This window comes from Pongo abelii, chromosome 17 (assembly GCF_028885655.2).
Source record: "Pongo abelii isolate AG06213 chromosome 17, NHGRI_mPonAbe1-v2.0_pri, whole genome shotgun sequence".
Classification (NCBI taxonomy): Eukaryota; Metazoa; Chordata; class Mammalia; order Primates; family Hominidae; genus Pongo; species Pongo abelii.
The window spans coordinates 89,506,234-89,523,080 of NC_072002.2; the positions used below are offsets into that span (position 1 = coordinate 89,506,234).

General features: G+C 47.1%; 1 long non-coding RNA gene across 1 annotated transcript; it reads left to right on the forward strand.

Annotated features, from left to right (window-relative positions):
• The first annotated feature begins 656 nt into the window (after positions 1-656).
• LOC103893010 (uncharacterized) lies at positions 657-4,395 on the forward strand. Its single transcript, XR_657147.4, has 2 exons — positions 657-740; positions 2,807-4,395. It is a non-coding gene; the product is annotated as an uncharacterized LOC103893010 (long non-coding RNA).
• The last annotated feature ends 12,452 nt before the right edge of the window (positions 4,396-16,847 follow it).

Sequence of the window (16,847 nt, forward strand, 5' to 3'; positions counted from 1 at the left end):
CCCTTGACTACTCTGGAATTCATTTCCTCTCACTCAAAAACTAATGAAAATTTCTTATTTTCTTAAAAAAAGAAAAAAAAAAACCCACTCCCTCAGAATGTCTTCACTCCAAATTCCCTCCTACTTCCCACATCATTTTTGATTATCTTAGTTCCATTCTTGTTTCCCTAAATCAGTCATTTTTAAGAGCTAAAACTTATCTAGGTTTCCTACTGTATGCTATTGACTTCTTTTTTTCCTGTGTGCCTCTCTCACTCACTGCTCCCAGAAACCAGTCCCCTTCTTGGATACACCCGTTGGTCATTCTTTCACAGAGGGCATGGCCTGGCAAACATCTTAGACTGCAAATATCTTTATTTCACCCTCACTCTTGAAGGATAATCTAGCTGAGTATACAATTCGAGGATGAGAGCTATTTTGTCTCATTAAAAAAAAAAAAAAGTTATTTGCTGGTGTTTAATATAGGTTGAGCATCTTTAAGCCAAGAATCTGAAATGCTCCAAAACCTGAAACTTATGTGTGCGGATATGACACTCAAAGAAACTCTCACTGGAGGATTTTGGCTTTTTTTTTCTTTTTTTTTTTTTTGAGACGGAGTCTCGCTCTGTCGCCCAGGCTGGAGTGCAGTGGTGCAATCTCAGCTCACTGTAAGGTCTGCCTCCCGGGTTCACGCCATTCTCCTGCCTCAGCGTCCCAAGTAGCTGGGACCACAGGTGCCCGCCACCACGCCTGCTCAATGCGTAAGTATAATGCAAATATTCCAAAATCCAAAAAAAGTCAAGATCTGAAACCGTTCTGGTGCCAAGCATTGTGGGTAAGGGATACTCAGCCTGTATTTGCCGATGAGAAATCTGGTATTACTCTAATTGTCATTCCGTGGTAAGAGATGTGCTATTTTTCTCTGAAGTTTATCTTTGATATTTAATAGTTATGATGAGTCTAAGTGTGAGGCTGCTTCTGTTTTTCCTGATTTGGACCTCACATGCTTTTCAACATGAAGACTTAAGTCTTTCTTAAATTTTAAAACATGGCTGGGCATGATGTCTGAAGCCTGTAATCCCAGCACTTTGAGAGGCTGAGGCAGGTGGATCACCTAAGGCCAGGAGTTCCAGACCAGCCTGGCCAACATGGTGAAACCCCATCTCTGCTTAAAAAAAAAAAAAAAAAAAAATTAGCTGGGCGTGGTGGCAGGGGCCTCTAATCCCAGCTACTTGTGAGGCCGAGGCAGGAGAATTGCTTGAACTAGGTAGGTGGAGGTTGCAGTGAGCTGAGATTGCACTGCTGCACTCCAGCCTGGGCGACAGAGCGAGACTCTGTCTCAAAAAAATAAAAAAATAAAATTCTAAAAATTTTTAGCCTTTATTTTTTCAAATACTTTGTCTTCCCCATGCTCTGCATGCCTTCCCTCTGAAGGAAGCTCTGGGTTCGATTATGTCTAAGCCAGTTTACATTTCCTCTGGGCATGTGTTGGAAGTGTTCCCTTCGTGTCCCACGCTGTTCTGTGTCCCTCCTGCAGTTCCCTCTGCCGCGTCCTGTCCCATGTTCCTGGTGGCTTCTGCAGACCTGCCTTCCTGCTTGCATATGCTCTCAGTCGCGGCTGGTTTACTGTGTGGTGCATCAGTTGAGTTTTCATGATCACAACCACATTTGTTAATAGAATTCCTACTCATTCCTTTCTAATTTTGCCTGTACTTTTTTCATCCCCTCTCCTCTCTTAAGACTTCAAGCACAGTTTTGTTGACATCTCCTCCAGATTCTTCCAGGGTGTGCTTTATTCTCATTGCTACATCCAGCCACTGGCACCAAGCAGTTTGTTCCCCACGTGATGTGTAATACTTGGCTTCAGTGTGAGCTAGTTCCATATGTAGATGTGCACCTGCCCTGGGGCGTGGGACATCCGCAGAGCTCCCAGGTTTCCTCATCTCTGGGCCAGTTTCCCATGTTCTTTTCTCAGCTTGTAGGCAGTGTGAATTCAAAGCCCACACCTTCAAATGGCCCAGGATTCCGCCAATGCTTTTTCCATGCCTGGCGTGGAAGGGATGCCTCTGAGCTGTGTCCACCGTCAGATGGGCAGACTTTTCTAACTCCCAGATCACAGTTGGGGCGATCCTTCTGGCTCCCTCATGAATGACAAATCCCAGCTCTGTGCGGAGTGTGGGGCATAAGGCAGGGGACAGAGGATAGCTGTGGGCTCAACTCCTTCCTCCAGGCAGGTGGAGGCAGAGCTCTGAGTGCTTCACAGTCCACTGAGTTCCCATCTTGGTTCTCAGCTGTGGCTTGGAGTTGCCTTCATTCTGGCGCTAGGGAATTTGAAGCGAGGATCTGAATTTCCAAATATTTTGTTACTTTATGGAGCATATTTATGTGTTTGGAGCAGGGCCACTCTGTGAGGGGTTGATCTCCCTATCAGCTCTATCCACCATGGGGGTTATGGGGGCAGAACTGGAATTCTCAATTCATAATATAACCAAGTTGAGCTTGAAAGAAAAACCCAAGGATGTTACGTCCTGGTGCTAGCAGTGGGCGCTTCGAGTCTGAGAGCTGTTGCGTTTCCCTGGATGGTGGAAGGGGTCATCTCTGCCTCTCCTTCCATTTTTAGGATCCAACCTTGTGCCTGGCCCCGCCTGGGTGCCCGCACAGCAGACAGCTGCCCCTTGCTCATGCTTTACAGACGTCATCTCTAATTCTCATAACTTTTTGAAGTAGATGTTATAGCTTTTGTTCCTTTTTAAAATTTACCATTTTGTGCTAAAATACATTTGAAGTAAAATGTACCATCGTAACCATTTTTAAGTGTACATTTCAGGATGGAATACATTCGTGCCGTTGTGCAACCTTCACCACCGCCCATCTCCAGAACTCTCTTCATCTTGCAAAACTGAAACTCAGCCCCGGGTGCCCATCCCCCTCCCCGCCCTGGCATCCGCCCTCTACTTTCTGTGTCTCTGATCTTGACTGGAAGTAGGTATGTACTTAGTCCGCATTTTAAAGTGCAGAGCCTGGGACCCAGTGAGATAAAGTCAAGTGCCTGTGATCACTCGATAGAAAATGGCAAAGCTGGGCATCTCACCCGAGGTCTGTGTCCACAGCCCCTGCCTTGGTGCTTCTTTCAAGTGAGTGCTGAGGAGGAAAGGGGATTACGCTGCACAACCTCAGTGGTGAGATGAGATGAACGGGTGGAAACTAAATGTAAGGAATGAGTGAAAAGACGCCAGTGAGCCTCCTGGAAGGGCAGCAAGTTCCCAGACATTCGAAGAATCGAAGTCTTGAAAGGATGACCCAGCAGGGACAGGGCAGAGGGGACCCTGCCACAGCTGAGCGATGGCCTAGATGCTCGTTCTGGGTGCTGTCCCTTCTGGGACTCTAGCGAAACTGTTTTCCTGTCTATTCAGTCTGCCATTCATTGGACTATAATGCCCCGTTTCATCTGATTGATGACCCAAATAGCTTCAAGTAGCTCTCCGCGGGTGGCCAGCCACCCTGGAGGGTGTCCAGTTACAGGAGCTGAGCACACTGGACGCCTTTTCTCTTCCACAGTGGGCAATGCACGGTGGATCCCCCCTCGACAGGATTAATGAGAGCTTTGGTTGCAGGGCCCCCCGCCTGTTGCCACGTGACAGTCTCACAAACTCACCCGGGAGGAGAGAGGAGAAGCCCATCAGGTCACTGAAGTGGGCAGTAGAACCCAGGAGAGGAAGAAAGAAAGGAGAGAGGGGGAGGGGGTACAGAGACAGAGCCATTGAAAGTGTTTTCCAACAGTGGACTTGGATCGGCTTCCCCTGCCCCTGCGGCAGGGAGCTCGCTGTGCCTGCGCGACTGCAGTACTGACAATTCATCCCTGTCCAAGGAGAGTGAAGTGGGGGTCCATGAGGCGAGACCTGCTGGCACTCAGGGTGCGTGGGGCCTGGCCCCGTGTCCAAGTGCCCCCTCCTTACTGAGGAGTTGGGTTGCCAGGTGCAGCGGCACTTTCTCTCAGCCGCGTTTAGAGCTGAGTTACCAGGTTCTGTGTGAGAATGGAGCCCACGCCTGAGCCTGTGGGACAGATCTCGGTTGAAGCAGGTGGTCTGTGCCCCTCCTCACCCCATCTGTCCTTGCTTGGTCTCACCTTAGCTTCCCAGCCTTCCCAGGGCCCTGGTCTCATCCTCACCCTAAAGCAGGCCCTTCCACCTGAGGTGCCTTCACACTGAGATGCCTGCTGATCTTCCCAGGACCCTCATCTCAGTGGCTCTAAGCTGTTTGCCTTCACCCTGGACCCCCAGGAGGGCAGTGGATGAAGAACAAAGAGCAACAACTTTGCTGCCAGCACCAAAAGCCCTCTGCTGACTTCCTCAAGTCCTCTTTTGCAGATATCTACACAGGGCCTTGAAAGAAAAAAGAACTAGAATTATGAACAAATCTCTGATGTGGTGGCTGCTTTCATTCTAGTCCCAACGCCCCTGAAGACAGTTGGGAAGGACCAGCTTTTCCCCTGTAGCCCTGGGGGACACCTGCCCTAACAGCCCTGGTCCTCAGCTCCCAGCTGGCATGGCTGGAAGCGGTGTGGCTCCAAGCCATCCTCTCTCTGCACAGGCATGGGTTTTCAAACACAACCCTGGTGCCGTGCGTGCAAAGGGAAGACGACCTGCCATCCTGTGGTTTTTGTCTTAGGAAGGTCCTCCCCGCTGGAGGGAGCATAAGGATTCCAGGATTAACAGGGGGAAGAGGATATGAAGCCCCGATAGGGCGGCTTCATCCCAGACAGAGAGCAACTTCAACTTTGGAGAATGCTCTTGTGGCTGTCTACAGCTATTTACATCCTGAACCCTCTCCTTCTGCTCATTTATTATTATTATTATTATTATTATTATTATTATTATTATATTATTATTATTATTATTATATATTTTTTGAGACAGAGTCTTCCCGTGTTGCCCAGGTGGAGTGCAGTGGCTCAATCTCTGCTCACTGCCACCTCCACCTCCCAGGTTCAAGAGATTCTCCTGCTTCAGCCTCCTGAGTAGCTGGGATTACTGGTGCACACCACCATGCCTGGGTAATTTTTGTATTTTTGTGGAGATGGGCTTTCACCATATTGTCCAGGCTCGTCTCAAAATCCTGACCTCAGGTGGTTCACCCACCTTTGCCTCCCAAAGTGCTAGGATTATAGTTGTGAGCCACCGTGCGCCTGGCCTCCTTCTGCTCATTTAGCCTAAGCTGTCTGCATTCCAATCAGCTCTCCTGTGTCACGCTGATCAAAGTGCTGGCACAGACTAGAAGGAATGAGAACAAAGTGAACATGCATGGTTCCAAAGATGGGAGCAGCACAGCATAACTGATGTCAACACTGTTTGGCTTGGGGGGAAGCGAAAACAAGAGACAAACAAAGCATCTTCATGTTCTGTTTTATAACCAAGGGGGTGCACCTGATCTGGGACAGGTCATAGTCTTGAAAGAAATCATTTCTGGGTCACAGATTTTCCTAAAGAATGGCCCAGGTCACCTGAGTTACACCAGGAGGTACTCTAGCTCAGGGACAGTGTCTCCTTGCCTTTGTCACCCAGAGCTAGGAGGCACCTGGACTTAGTGGGTGTTCACAGAGGCGGTGGCCTCAGCACAATGCAGCGGGGGCCTCGGTGCTCCACAGACTCTGAGAAACAGAGAGGCTGCAGCACAGGCCTCTTGGGCTCTGTGTATTGTTTGATGCAAGTCCACCTTAGAATCGCCAGAAAGAGAAGACAGGAGAGAGGTGGAGGGAGGATGCAGAGATGGAGCCTTTGAAAGTTTTTCAAAGACAGAGCCTCATGGATGCCAGAGGAGGATTGAGATTGAAATTCATGGAAGTTAAATTTACGGAAGCTCTTGGCAGGCTGTTGAGGGGTGTTTGGGGGAAACAGCCTCTGTAAATGCTGGTTTTAAGTATTGCTTGTGCCATTCAGAGCATGGTGGGCGGTGGAGGCCCATCATTCTGGGACCTGGTCGGGCGGAGCATCAGCGCATTGCAGACTTTTCCCCTCCAAGGTACAATTTTATTTCTTTAAGTATAGACAACATTCTGAAATACTCATAAAGCACTCCTAGGCAAAGTCCTGTGTGTTCGTGGGTCACACTCATTTGTAATACACAGGGCCTCGCTGAAGCTCTGCAGACTGGGCTAAACCCCTGCTATTGGTGAAAATTCCTTTCCAATGATGCAAATTGTTACACTTAAGCCCTCAAATATCATTCTTCTCTGTAGGGTCCTAGCGACCCTACCATGTTTTTCTTCTGTGACCCTCGCAGCCTCGCCTGCTCTCTTCCCCTGATTCCAGTCATTTGTCTTGGGCAGGAGTCACGCCTCACACCAGGGCCCTCTCTGCTGTTGTCTTTGGTGTCTGGCCGCAGGGCTGCTTTCTAGATGCTACAGCCCCTATGCTGAGCCAGAGGGCGGACGGTTTCCCACCAAGTCCTGTTCACACTGCAAGAATCTCCCAGAATATCTCAGCCTTGGAGCCATGCCAACCCTCCTCATGTGAGGACTCCCTTCAAGTGAATCCCCAGGGCAGACCCGAGCCAGAGCTATGGGCAGAGGGGGCAGCCGGGAGGCAGGGCCCCGGTGCCCAGCACCCCCATGTTAGAGCTGAATCTGGGCTGGGTGCGTCTCCTCACTGCCTTGCTCCTCCCACAATGGCTACAGTACTTAGTTTGAGTTGAATTAATACTTCTAATATAATCATGTTGTGTAAGGAGAATAACTGCCCATGTAGCCGTGGAGATAAGTTTATAGTGGTCATCCCTAAATAGGAGAGTCAAGCCCTGCGAATGTTCACAGCATTTTTCTGAGCAGCAATCATCAAAGCATCATCCTCTATCAATCACAGAGTGCTCTAGTTAGAAAAACACCATCACACAATCACTCCATAAACACTCATCTGAGCACCAACTATATGCCAGGCACTGTGTGTGGTGCTAAGGATTCAGGAACAAATAAAGCCTAGTCTCAGGCACTGAGTGCACTGTGCCCAGTGCTTCTGAGAGTTGACCACATCTGACCCACGAACAGGGAAACCAAGGCACGCATGCACTAGGTAGTGACAATGTGGCATGAACCGCCTGTGCCCTTCAGCACTATGCATTGTTGCCTCCAGATCCTTATGAAGTTTGAGGGCATTTGATCCTACTTAATAAAGCAAAAACCAACAAAATACAGAGCTCAGAAGGAGCTCTGAAATGCAGGAGTCTGTGTTTCTGCAAAATACAGAGCTCAGAAACACAGGAGTCTGCGTTTCTGCCAAGGTGAACCACTGACCACCAGCAGTCCATGTGTCTTATATGTTGTCAGCCTCCAAGGCTGGCTCTTCTCCAGGTCTCTCCATCTGAAGTTGTGACATGGTACAGACCCCACGCCGGCAGTAAGTCTCCTACATTCAAAGGCAGAGGCCAGCAGTGCCCGGCATGTGCTGAGGGAGGAGAGCCTGGCTCCCAGGGCACGAGCTGCAGGTGTCATCGTCCTGGCGTTTTCCTTTCCGACCCCAATGGAAGAGGGTGGCTTGAGATCCTGCTGTGGTCTCCAAGGCCTGCACAGAGACACCCTCCCTAGGGCTCTCCTCTTGGCCACCTGCCACAGGTCACAGGGCTCATTCTCCCATTGGAAGGCTCGCAAAGAAAGAACGCGTTCCCACACACCCAGAGGAGGGGACACCCGCTCATTTCCAAGCCCGTTCCCAGTATGAGCAGCTTAAAAGTGTTTCATTTTAAATGACTTCATTTGGTGGCAAACACAAAAGCATCATAATTTACTCGTGCTTTAAGGAAAAGAATGTCTCTTTTTTAAAAATACCGTTATTTAAGTTCAGGAACTTTCTATTTGGAATCTTGAGGTATGTTTAACAAATACCCCCTTCCTTTCGACCTTCCTTAAAGACCTTGTCAAAAGCTCTGGGTGATTTGTAATCTGCTAGTCTCCATGTTAATATTCGCAGCTGTGAAGCTTAGAAATGCTCTCAGGTTCGCGTTAGTGAAACCTTGCTTTTGCAGAGAAGAAAGTTTCTCAGAACAGCATGGCTTTAGGTTAAAAGGATAAAATAAACAAAGTGAAAATTGAGTGTTTCCTTTTGGGAACTTGATACCTTGGTGTAGGCACAATCTTTGTGTACCGGTTACAGCAATGGTGTTAATCACTAACACATGTCTAAAAGTCTCTTTCCCAAAGTGCTCACAATCGGACACAGAGGTGGCAGGGCAGGTGTGGAATCCTTACCCTTTCCCCTAAAAGCCTCCCACAGGAGCAGGTGGTGCTTGCCTGGCCCTTCCTGCCCTTTCCCTGCAACCCACAGGCAGCCTCGCTCTGCTTCTCAGACTCCGGGGTTCACTCACCTCTGGCAGACACAGGAGACGCTGCCTTTGCTCACCTCACTCTGCAGTTCTCTCTCTTCAAACAAAAATGCACCTTCACTCTCCACAGCTGATTTTTGTTACATTTAGGAGGTCAAGTAACTTGCCAAGTGTCTGCATGGTTCATTCATCCAGACTAAGGTGAGTGGTCGGCTGATCATGACCCCCCACAAAGATGCCCACATCTTCATCCTGGAACCTGTGAACAGCGCCTTCTATAGCAAAAGGAACTTCACAGATGCGATTAACTTAAGGATTCGGAGATGATCCAGGTGGGCCCTAAAAGTCATCACAAGTGTCTTTGTAGGAGGGAGGAGGTGTGACCATGAAGGCAGAGCTTGGAGTGAGGTGGCCACAAGCCCAGGAACAGGGGCAGCCACCAGGCACTGGAAGAGGCAAGAAGGAAATTCTCCCTGGAGCCTGCAGAAGGAACCAGCCCTCTGACACCTCGACCTCCTGAACCTGAGTTTGGGCTCTGGCCTGCAGAATTGTAAGGGAATAAATTGTTGTTGCTTTAAGCCGCTAAATTTGTGGTCATTTGTTACAGCCATAGGGAATGAATCCAGGTGTGTTATATAACAATTGACTCTCCCTGAAATGCAGTGTTTGCTTTTGTAGAGGGGAGTCCTTGATAATGGGAATTAATATGCACTTTGTGGAGTATTCGGCAGAGTGAAGGGCAGAGTTGTGAAAGGGGCATTTTTCGCCTACTTCTAGCTGGGCCTGCCTCAGTTTACTAGTGTAACATTGGCCCCCTGGCGATGAAGAACTATACCAAAAGTATATTAGTATTAGCTGTTCGAATTAGCACTAGTTTTCAAAATATCCCAGTTGATTATTTTTCTCTACCAAAATTTGGCAAACCAACCTAGCTGATCATCAGAATGGCAGGGGAAGCTTTTCTTAAAAAAAAAAAAAAAATGCTGACTCTGGAGTCATCCCTAGAGATACTGATTAAGGAGGTTTGAGATGGAACCTACATATGTGCATTTTAAAACGTTTCTGTGGGAGTTCTCATGGTTCGCCAGCTTGGGGAAACAGTCTCCCTAGTAGCTTAAGAAACCCAGTGCCCCAGTAGTTTAATAAACTGTTTACTTTCTAGCCCTTAGGAAATGTTTATTAAGCAGAGCCTGCCTCCAGGGACTTGACTTCCTCCAGGGACTTGACTTCCTCCAGAGATAGAATTTCATGATCAATTCCAGAGCCCAGTAATAACTGTGGCAAGGAAATCCTTCACCACACTCAACTCAAACTCCTTATTCTGCAGGGTAAGTTGGACACATCCATGCAAAACATTCATTGGGCATCTGTAATGTGCCAGGCACTGCGTGTATACAAGTGAACTAAACAGGTAAAAATACCTGCCCTTCCAATCTAAACTTGATCATCCCCTTCTGTCACCCATGCTTTGCTTCCTGAGTCCTCCCTGGGCAAGAGGATGCTGTGGAGGAGGATGAGGAGCAGCCACAGATCCTTTGTGGATGCCTGATGCAACAGGATTGGAGTTTACCACTCATTCACAAGGGGACAGCAAAGTATTTCACAGCCACAAATGGGTGTTGTTGTCATGGACATCAGCTCTAACCTGAGGTCTTCTTGATGGAGTTTCACCAGCTTATGGGTGGGACTTGTTCACATTAATCACACAGCACAAGTGAGCTGCTTCCTCCATCCATCCCTGACGCAATCCACTTACTAGCCTCATGGCTCTTCTTTACATTCACCTCCAAGTTCTCTTTATTCCCAGATGGTCAGGGATCTGTGAGAATCCCATGGTGATCACAGGTCACTCATTGACACTCACTGGGCAATAAGCTGAGTGGTGGGGACATGGAGGTCCCCTCACGTCTCAAGGAAGGACATGCGCTGATTGTGTCCACAATGACGGACCTATGTGCCAAGGCTAAGGGGAGTGCAGAGAAGGGGACCAGGGGTCTTCTCAAAAGAGAAGGGGAAAAGGAGAAATGGGAAGCACCCTGAAGGATGGGTGGGCACCTGCCTGGTGGAGGAGGTGGGGAGAATATTCCAGCATGTGGAGAGGCAAGGAGGCAAAAGAGGAGCGTGGATGTCCTTGGGATCTCAGTCCGCATTATTCAAACAGCCACAGTAATGACCTAAGCACCTGTAAAATCCGCACTCAAAGACCCCCTGGTTTCAGGAGGCGTATTCTTGCCTCTGACAGTCCCCTCCTGCCTCGCTGCTCCCAAATCATTTCTGGACCAGCAGAATTCCCTCCCAGACCTCAGGAAAATGACAGTCTACCAAAATGCCAGTCTACCAAAATGCCAGTCTACCTTCCCAGATCAGTAAACTTTGCCATGTGACTCTAGGTATCCCCCTTTTGTGAGCAGAGGAAGCAGCCCACCTGTGCTGTGTGATTAATGTGGACAAGTCCCACCCGTAAGCTGGTGAAACTCCATCAAGAAGACCTCAGGTTAGAGCTGATGTCCATGACAACAACACCCATTTGTGGCTGTGAAATACTTTGCTGTCCCCTTGTGAATGAGTGGTAAACTCCAATCCTGTTGCATCAGGCATCCACAAAGGATCTGTGGCTGCTCCTCATCCTCCTCCACAGCATCCTCTTGCCCAGGGAAACATCTGTCTCCACCACTTTTCATTTACGGTTTTAGTTTTTCTCTCCCAACCCGTTTCTTTGTTTAGTCCCCAATAAACCTTCTTTTATAGATTTCTATTTGTTTCTTCCAAGGAATTAGAAGGCTTAATGTCAATTTCAATCTCCAAAGCTGGTAGCAATTGAGAAAGTGCTTTCTTCACATCAATACTTCCTCCTGACTTGACATTGAGCTATTAATAATTACTTGATATACGCTGTCACCAGGAAAAACATAAGAGCCGATAGAACCACAATACGTGGATATAAAATGAGCTGGTTTTCCCTGAGAGAGATTTTTATGGAGAGGCTTAAGTGCTTTAAAGAGACAGAAAGGTACCCTAGTTCACTTCACTCCTGTTATGCACTAAGCTCATTATCACATCGCCAGAAGTGAGGTCCATTTGTTAAGATGCACTTCAGTGGCTTTTCTGCCAACCATGTATCAGCACGTCTCCCACTCCAAGATTTCAAATTGATGACTCCTCTGCCCATTTCAGCAGCTTGCTCAGCATTGTAAGTTATTTACAGCTGCTAATTGACTTGTTGGGGTCCCTTATGAGTCGACTGAAGACATCTTAAGTGGGTTCCACTCCAAACATGAAATCCAGTCACCCTCCAGGGGCTGCCCCCACAGCCCTGTGGCTGCCCCTTCCTCCTCCTCCTCTCCAGAATCCATGTCCTCACTTGGGTACCCCAGCAGAGCTGAGGGTGACAGTGGCTTGAGCGCCCTGCCTTCTCAGCCCCAGCCCTTCATTCTCTATGCCACATGAAGTTGAATAAGATTTTCTTGAAGGGTTTAGAACAACCAAAGGGAAACAAGTGGTTGAATAGGAAGATTTTCAACTGTGTAGTGTAGGATGGCCTCCATAGTCCTAGGAGAATGTGATGGTTAATAATAAATGTCAACTTAATTGGATTGAAGGATGCAAAGTATTGTTCCTGGGTGTGTCTGTGAGGGTGTTGCCAAAGGAGATTAACATTTGAGTCAGTGGATTGGGAGAAGCAGACTCACCCTCAATCTGGGTGGGCACCATCTAATCAGCTGCCAGCATGGCTAAAATAAAGCAGGCAGGAGAAGATGGAAAGAGCAGATTTTCTGAGTCTTCCCATCTTCATTTTTCTCCCATGCTGAATGCTTCCTGCCCTCAAACATCAGACTCCAAGTTCTTCAGCTTTTGGACTCTCAGACTTACATCGGTGGTTTGCCAGGGGCTCTTGGGCCTTTGGCCACAGACTGAAGGCTGCACTGTCTGTTTCCCTACTTTTGAGGTTTTAGGACTTGGACTGGCATCCCTGCTACTCAGCTTGCAGAAGGCCTATTGTGGAATTTCACCTTGTAATCATGCGAGTCAATTCTCTTTAATAAATTCCCTTTTATATATACATCTATCCTATTAGTTCTGTCCCTCTAGAAAACCCTGAGTAATACAAAGAACAACACAAAACAGGCCAAGACCTGAGCAGGCTTAACCCCTTCTCTTACCCAGAAAGTTGCCCCAGAGACAATGCGGTTCTCACCAGCAGTACCTTCCCCTGCTGGGATTTCCCGTTTAGGATGTGCCTCTTGGTGCTAGAAGAACAGTTTGGGTTGGTGTGGGCTCTTGCCAGCAGCCACCCACGTCTCCTCACTCATGTGCCTCTTTCTCCCAAACCTCACTCTGGTGCCAACTGGTGAAACACACACACTCCCAAATTCAATGTCATGAGAAGCAACAGGAAGAATACAAACATCCTCCTAAGGACCCAATTTGTAAGATCTTGAATGCTGACATAGGAGCTGGTACATTACTCATCTTGGGCAGACTTTATTTTTGTCAACACAACTCTCTCTGCTATGATTTGAATGGGTCCCCCAAAGTTCATGTGTTGGAAACTTAAACCCAATGCAACAGTGTGAAGAGGCAGGGCCTTTTAGCAGTGCTTACGTCATGAAGGCAAAGCCCATTACTGCTGTTATCACGGGAGTGGGTTATTGGTAAAGGGACATGTTCAGCCCCCTTCCCTTCTCTCTCAAACACACTCTTTGCATTTCTGTCATGGAATGTCTCAGCAAGAAGGCCCTCGCCAGATGCCTGCATCTAGATAGTGGACTCCCCAGCCTCTAGAACTATGAGAAATAAATTTCTTTTCAGTATAAATGACCCAGCCAGTGGTATTCTGTTATAGCAGCATGAAAGGGACTAAGATAGTCCCCAAACCCTTTCAGATTATGTTTCCTTGGGCCTGTTAGAGGTAAAAAATGGGATTGTTTTGGAGATATCCGCCTCCTTTTCTAGCCTTACAAAGAGCCAGGTACAACCTTAAAAAGAACTGCTTACAAAAGCCTGGAAAACACAGGCCATCCTCTTCACCTGGGAGAAAAAGGAAAGGAGGGGAGAAATTGAGGGTGAAATGTGATTTTCCTTTCACTTATATACGGCAGGGAGGGGGGTGCATTTTAAAAAGAAACTTTCATGAAGGGGAGAGGGGTCAGGGTGGCTTTTCCCAGCCCCTCATTCTGTCACCTGCCAGGAACAGTGAGTGTTGTGCAAGCTTTGCAGCAGGTTGGCTCCACCAGTGCACTTACGAAGACTTGGCACCCCAACTGTGAAAGGTTTCCAATTTTTGTACTAATTTATGTCATTTATACTTTCAGCATCATTGTAGATATTACTTCTCAAAAATGGTACCATCTCACTCAATACTTTCTTTTCAAAATAAGAGAGCTTCTGTGGAATCTCTTTTTAGGTATCTACTACCATAAGATGGCTAGACAATAGATACATACATAGATATGGATGGATGATGGATGGATGGATGGATGGATGGATGGATAGGTGGATAGCTAAGATAATAGCTTCTCTCTCTAAAGCTAACACATTCCAGCTATTTCCTTAGAGCAAGTACCTAAACCTTCTGACTACTCATTAGTTGAAAATGCGCCCCCTGTTTTAATCTTCAGACTCAGCTGTTCAATCAAGCTGGGGAGGAGATGACTGTATTGACAACTTCATCAGGAATCTCAGGCATATATATTCCAAGGAAAATTCACATTAGAATTTATTATGAACCCATATGGACCCCTGGAAGCAGCAGCAGGAACAGCTGTCTTCTGAGGTCCTTGTCAATGGGCCTGAAAATCAGTTGCACCATTGACCTCAAGTAGAAATTTCCTCACCCACCCTGCCGTGAACTTTCCAAGTTGCCATATGGTGCGTCCTGCTCTCCCATGAGCCCCTCCCATATGGTCCCCCTGTGGGGAGGTTACAGTCCCAGGAAGATTTGGAGAACAGAGTCCAAGGATGGATCCAAGAACAAAAGGTATGGCCAAGCTGCAGATGTGCGTACGTACATTTCCAACAGGCTCCTCCACACGGCTCATGCTGGACCTAAAAGGATGTGTTTAGTCATCCCTCTCCTCGGTCCAGAAAGGATTTAAGATAGATGGCTATGTTACAGCCATTGTTCATGATTTAAGAGTAAATATATTTTCTCAATTATCCTCAAGAAGAAAAATTAAAAATCAAACCAAAGCAAAATAAAGTATCAAAGACTCAAAAGAGATTTTAGCAAATTACTGTCACAAATTTTACAAACCTACTTTCTTTGCCTGACACTTCTCAGTTTTTTTCCTATCCATGTCTGTAGAGTCTCAAAAAAACGCTGCAGGGGTCCAATGTCCTTCATCAATTACGCTGCAACATACGCTGCAACAGCAACCACAGACTTACCCCATTTTTGTAGAGAGAGAAAGAGATTTTAAAGACACATCATTTGTCTCTACTTATATTTAGGTACACAACCTACTTATCCTTGTTACCTGCTTTTCTTCCTCTCAAAAAATGAAATAAAATAGGAAATTAATTACATCCAAAAAGGTGCAAAACAAAGAAAAAGCAATACCAGAAGTAAAGTCAAATTCTATCCAGACATCATGTGAGCAAATAGTGCCTCGAATTTTAAAACATTTTGAGAATGAGCAGTAGATTCAAATAATGGAATTTTCTTTTCAACTATGAGCATAGCCTATCGTAGAAACTGGGTTTATTCAGGGTTATAGTCACAAATACATGTTCTATGTTCCTGACAACATGAAATCAAGCCTCTTACATGCACACAAATGTGAACGTGCCTCTGATGTTACTCCAAGATAGGTAGTGCATATTTTGGATGTAAGAGCAGAGTTGCTTCGTTTCCCAACTCACAGAACAGTTCTGTACTAAGGATATGAGCAAAAAATAAACTTGATTTTTATAGACTTGTGTTTTTTTCCAAGGCCTTGGCCCATAATCTTATTAAATTTAACAGTTTAAAATAAGTTTCCCCGGGAAACTTCAAAAACTGACTCATATCTTTGAAAACACTGACTTTTAAAATGTTTATTATCAAAAAAGTCAGAAATTTCCAATACGGAAGACTACGACTTAAGAAGTAAATAATCACCCTTTATTCCCTCTCAGATACAACTGGAGTTGTAGTTTTGTGTGTGTAACTTTTCAGAGTTAATGTATAGAGATAGATATTTGTATAGATACACACGCGCCGACAGATGTGCTGTTTTTTCTCTAATGAAAATGGAACTGGAATTTACCAACTGTTCTGCAGCTTGCTTTTTCCATGTAATGATCTATTCCAGACGTCTTTCAATTCCCATGTCCCCTTTCTCTTGGGAGGTCCCACTTTCCCACCCCTGGTGTGGCCGGGACAACAGCCCCTTGCTTACCCACCCCCTGTTGTGGGACAGTTAACAAGGGTTGGATAGGCTGCTGATTGCTGTCGATTTTTAGTAATTGTGAGATCCAGCATTGAGTCTGCTGTGCATGCGGCTTTCCTGACTTGGGCAAGTATGTCTCTGGAATGGTGTTGGGTCCTTCAGTAAGAGACAGGATGAGCATGGCACGACCCTGCGGACAAGGAGAGCCTGGCTGGTCTCAGAAGGCGGCTTCCAGCCTCAGATTCACAGTCACTGGGAGTGGGCCTCGAAGCTCCAGAAAAATGTTTCCAACTTTTTATTTTAAAACAGACAGATCGCTTTTCAAATAAAAGCTGACTTGGGCCACTTCTATCTAAGAACATCAGGAAAAATGTTCTGGCTGAAATAGGATGAGGGGCTCAGAGAGAGGCCTTAGTTTCCCCTTATCTCCCCATGCCTGCTCAAACTCCTTGGGCTCCAAGAAGCAAAGTTTAAAACATCAGAGTGAGAACCGGCAGGAGACACCGACCTGTGAGACCGGGGGTAGAGCAAGGACCCTGTAAACAGAGCAGGGCAAACCCCAAATCACATCCTCCTGAGCCCTGCGGGCACACGGGGAGTCCCTTCTATGGGACAAACTTGGGCTTCAAATGGGAAAGAAGTCTGCAGAGCACAGACAGGACGGGGTGCAAGCAGCAGTGTGCAGAGGAGCGGTGTGGAAACTGTGCAGCCATCCTGAAATTATGAAAATCATCACGATACCCCTCATATTGTGTCCCTCTGCCCTGTTCCACCTTGTGCAGGCCTAGAAATCACCTGTGGGCAAGTCAGTTTCCCGTCAGGGAGGGAACATTTTGATGACTGTTTTGAGCCTAGCAAGGCACCCTCCTGAGTTTCACAGATCTTAGGAGGAGACATTTGCAGCAGGTTCCTCATCTCAGTCAATAGCCACTGTGTTTATTGCACAGCTTCTCCAGGCCAGGCCTTGTGCCTGGTGGGAGAATGTAAAGAGAAGCAAACAGACGTGGCTCCAGCCCTGGCGTGGCTTCTTACATAAGTGGTGACCAACTGTGTGGTGCTATGGAGGCAGCGTCAGGAGCTGAGGCCACCCTGGAGAGAGGGGCTAAGCCTGCAGCATGGGATAACTTCCCTGGGAAAGAGCCCAGGGAGGGGATGAAGAAGGAGGGTGGCGTGCAGGGTAGAAAGTGT